Here is a 4592-nt window from a genome sequence, read left to right on the forward strand (position 1 = left end):
GGTCCCCATCCGCCCGGGAGTCCTGCAGGAGTAGCCGCCAGGAAGCAGCTCGCTGATGTGCGGGGTGGGACAGAGCGAGACGCAGTCGGGGCGCTCAGGTGGGGTGGAAACTGGCGGCTCTTGAGACACGGGGCAGGCCTGGACTCTGCGCAGAGGCAGAGGCGGGGGCCCTGTCTCTTCTGTCCCCTGCCATGAATGCCAAGAGAATGTAATCGCTCCGGAGGAAAATAGTTTCGAATAGATGAAAATGCCATAACCAGTTTAGAACTGCTCAAATGTTCTGCAGCTTGGCGCTAACCCACCTCGGTTAGATCAGAGGCCTGTCCGTTTCTGGGTTCAGTAGTACAGTAGGAACATGTCAGATGCCCAAAACCACAGGAATCTCCCAGTGTGAGCAATACCAATCCGGAGACTCGGGCGCTCTTGGATTTCCGGCACCAGCGAAGCCATGTTGAAACTACCTGTATATCCCCAGCCCCTGGGACACTGATGAGCTCACCATCAAATCCTCGGTTTCCTTAGCTTACTCTCCTGACCATCTTTCCACGTCCTTATTACCTGTGTCCTGTGCCACCTGCTGTGCACGGGGAGCTTCTGGGGACACCGAGGCAGGCACCTGGGGACGCAGCCTCACCTGTTCCTTGCCTCCTGCTGCTCAGACCCACATAGCCACACCATAAATCTGAATCTCAGCCTCCCACCAGCTTAGGTCCCTTGGTTGCCATGGCAATCCCATTTTAGTAACCCGGAATCACTGCCCCAAGGGATTAGCAGTTGCCACAATGGCTCTGTCGCTGGACTCCCATGTAGTCGACTGCAGTTTGAGTCCTGGACCCGGTGGCTTAAACTCACACCAGGTGCGTGTGCGTGTGGGCCCAAGATCCCAAGAGGAGAATGGAGGAGAAGGGATTGCAGCATGACTATCCCCCCCGGGGGGTGATTTCTCACTTTCTGTCTCTGTGTCTTGCCAAATCTGTTCTAATCTGTACAAAAGGTGAACTTTCTAGCTGAAAAAGAGTTGTGTGCATGTGCGCACACTCACAGAGAGAAACAGAAATCATCCCCATGGGGCATGGTCACACTTCAATCCCTTTTCCATGTCTCTTCAGGATTTTGTGCATGCATACACTCCCAAAGTTTTTTTTGTTTTTTTTTTTAAGTGTTTACTGCAGGGCGTGGGTACTCGGGAGTGAGAAATCCCCCACCCCAATAACCACACCGCACTCCCCTCTCTCAGGAGTTGGGCATGCGCATATGCGTACCTATTTCTCAAACCACCAGATCTAGGGAACCATGCAGCCTGCCATGTAGGATCCAGCATCTTAACCTCCACACTAACTGTTGGCCTCCAGTGTTTTTTTCTTTTTTTAAATAATTATTTTTTATTTTAACTTTATCTATTTCATTTTATCTTAATTTGACCAGAGAGGGACAGAGAAAGAGAAAGCAAGCCGCCAGTCCAGGACTTGAACTGTGGGTGGCCATGTGGGAGCCCAGTGTCCTTAACCACCACGCCACCTGCTGGCCCCGACCCCTGTATTTACTATACCAGGTCTAGGACTTGAATCACCGTTGGCCACTCGGGATCTGGCTGCCTTAACCACCAGGCCATGGGGCCAACCTGGATTTTCTAGTTCCTGACAGCCATTTACGAAGAGCTGTGGCAGGCTGGTGACAGCACTGACCTCACAGGGCCGCTCTGAAGGCCACGTGGGTATGACTTTAATCGCCATGAGTGTGACTGTCTGAAGGCAGAACCTTGTCTCGTCTGCCTTGTTGCTTGAAGGCCATGTCCTCAGTGCCCAAAACAGAGTCCTGCGCACAGGTGCTGTTCAGGCGCTTGCTGCACGGACCCCTGGGGTGACGTGGGGACTCTATCCAGACTTGGCTAGAACGTGTTGTCTCTTGTTCCTTTTTGGCGTCCCGAGGCCGTGGTACCCCACTCACTGGTCTGCAGGGGTGCCCCGGCCTTGTTGTCACAGTAGGAACGTTCACTAGCTTGATTCAGTGTCCCCAGGGACTGGAGGCACCTGCTGGGTGCAGCCCTGCATCTCTGACACGGTGCTGTGCCCACGTGCCAATGGCTTCGGAGGCTAGGAGCTCAGGCCGACACGTGGTCTCGTCTGGCCTTCAGTCCCATCCATGCTCCCACAGCTCTGGAGCCTTCGCTTTACCCAGCTGCCACTCCTGGTACCCCAAATGTGGAGCCCTGGTCCAAACCCACACCCATCTCTTGTCCTTGACCCCTGGGATCAGACTCCAAATACTCCGAGTCTCTGCTCTTAGTTGTCCTTTTTTAGAGGTTCTTGCCTTGGACACACACACCGGAGACAGAGGCCTTCGTACTGGCACCCCAGCACGTACACCAGTGTGGGTCTGCCAGTGGTGGGAGTGGTTCGGCCCTCACCCAGGGAGGGACAGCCTGAACTACCAGCGAACTCCCCGCCCTCCACAGGGACTGACCCACGGACGCCCTCACCGCGTCGCGTTCACTGGTCAGGCCCCCAGGGACTCTGGAGGCTACTCGAACCCATTGGAAAAATACTCGACACATTTTTATAATCAGAAACTTACAGTTTGTTTTTAATAAACCACTCAACTCTGAGCAGACGACATTGCCTCAGTTAACCTTTCTCTGAAGAAAAACAAAGAGATATGGTGAATTCATGAGAACAGTGTCTTCCTTCGTCTTCTGCCCTCTGCAGGGCAGGAAGCTTCTGCGGCCTTCCCCATGTCCCTGATCACGTGCACAGGGGCGCCGTACAGGCCCCGGGCTGGGCATCGAACCCCTGCAGCTTCTGGGTCGGGGCCACAGTGGATGCAGATAAAGAACACGAGTCCTGAAAATGCCCAGGGGTGACTCGGGGTGCAGAGGTGCAGCTCAGGCCCGAGCCAGGCAGAGCAGAGAGAACTCGGCGGCGAGGTAAAGGCTGCGGGCTCCAGGTATCCCACAACCCGCGTGGCACTCATGCCACCTGGGGGCCGCAGCAGGCACCCTCCTGGCTCCCGACAGGTTCCCCACTGTCCAGTTCGGGGTGCACTTGCTAGATTCCTGACTTGTTCTCCTAGTCCACCCCACAGTGCCTCCCCTGCTGGAGGGCGACAGGAGGAGACAAATTGAGGGAGGGAAGGGCACCTGCGGCCAGCCCTGACCTCCCCCGAGTCACAGCTGGCCTGTCTTCAGGATGACGCGAGTTTTACGCTTCCATAGTACCTGGGAAATGCTGGCTGGAGGCCAAAGTATGCGAGCTTCCCCACCACAGTCACCCATCTCCCTGTCATTCTCCAGGAGGCCAAAGAGGCACTGCCGAGTGCAGACAGCTCTGCCAGGCTCCGAGTGGGGCAGTGAGCAAAGCCACAGGCACCCTGAGGTCACAAGTCAAGGGTCAAAGGCCCACAGGACCAGGTTCGGACAGTGGGACGTGGGCACACCACCCACTCCCTGCACTTGATGTGCAAGGCTGGTCCTCTCCTCCGGCTGGCCCCTTCCAGCAAGAGCCGGGGCCACGGACCCAGGCTTCACTGGTCTCAGACTCCCAGACCTCCACCAGCTGGACCCCGTAATGGGGAGCAGACTCCACCTGCAGGGCAGCTGCTGGGCACAACTGATCTCGTGCAAGCCTGGCTCTGAGCCAGGAAGGCCAGCACCCTGGGGCGGGCCAGTGAACTCCCACCCTGCTGTGCCAGAGATCACAGAAAGATAGAGTTGGGCACAACTACGTGTGCCCTGCTGGGTGAGGCCACATGGATACTGGCACAAAGAGGGGGAACAAGCTAAACCCTTTCTGGGGAACGATTCCCCTTGAAAACACGTCTCTGCCGTAAGATGCACGGGAAAGGCTGGTGACAGACCTGTCCCTCAACCAGAGGGCTTCAGCAGCCAGCCCCCGGCGGGCCTCAGCATCAATAAAGATGAGCCCACAGACAGAGCTCCTGCAGAGGTGACAGCTCCGGGGCCCACAGACAGAGCGCCAGCAGAGGTGACAGCTCCAGGGAGGAAGAGCCCGCCAGGCAGCAGGAGGCACCATGCCTCCCTGGGCTCCCAGCCCAGGCCGGCTCCACCCCCATCCCCTGGGGACTCTGCTGCGGCCCAGTCCACGGGAATCTGTAAAGCAGAGGCCACCCGGGGCCCCTCCCAGGGTAGGGCAGGGCAGGGCAGGGCAGGTGGGCAGCACGAGTGAGTCTAAGGAAAATACTAGCGGGTGAGACACTCCAACGCCGGTTTATTTAAAGGGCCGTGTCACCCTATGGTTTCTTCGCCTTTTTGTGTATAATCGTACAACCTTTGAAAATTATGTAAGTTGTAATGATCTAATACTATTAATAGCCATTCAGAAAAAACTCGCCCTCCCTCCCAACAATCATCCAGGGGGGAATTAAAAGTCCTGAAAAGAGGCCAATTCAACACAGCCTCTACCCTGGTAGAAACAAAAAGCGAAAAGATGAGAAGAAAACAGAAATCGACTAAGAGGTTGTTGCCAGTGTCTCTGAGGAGCGGGGCCTGGCTGTCGCCCGGGGTCGTGAAAGGCAGAGCCTGCAGCATGCAGCACGGCAGCCGGAGGCCCCCCCGCCCCGGCCCCCGCCCCCCCCGG

The 4592-nt window shown here is 56.6% G+C and overlaps 1 protein-coding gene across 3 annotated transcripts in view; it reads right to left on the reverse strand.

Annotated features, from left to right (window-relative positions):
- Positions 1–4203: 4203 nt before the first annotated feature.
- ARIH2 (ariadne RBR E3 ubiquitin protein ligase 2) overlaps positions 4204–4592 on the reverse strand; it is a 54871-nt gene continuing 54482 nt past the window's right edge. For all 3 annotated transcript variants that reach the window (XM_014585190.2, XM_014585191.2, XM_027769317.1), the window contains one exon: positions 4204–4554. The gene's annotated coding sequence lies outside the window, so the exon portion shown is untranslated. The remainder of the gene's footprint in view (positions 4555–4592) is intronic.

This window comes from Tupaia chinensis, unplaced genomic scaffold, assembly GCF_000334495.1.
Source record: "Tupaia chinensis unplaced genomic scaffold, TupChi_1.0 Scaffold149184_1, whole genome shotgun sequence".
Lineage (NCBI taxonomy): Eukaryota > Metazoa > Chordata > Mammalia > Scandentia > Tupaiidae > Tupaia > Tupaia belangeri.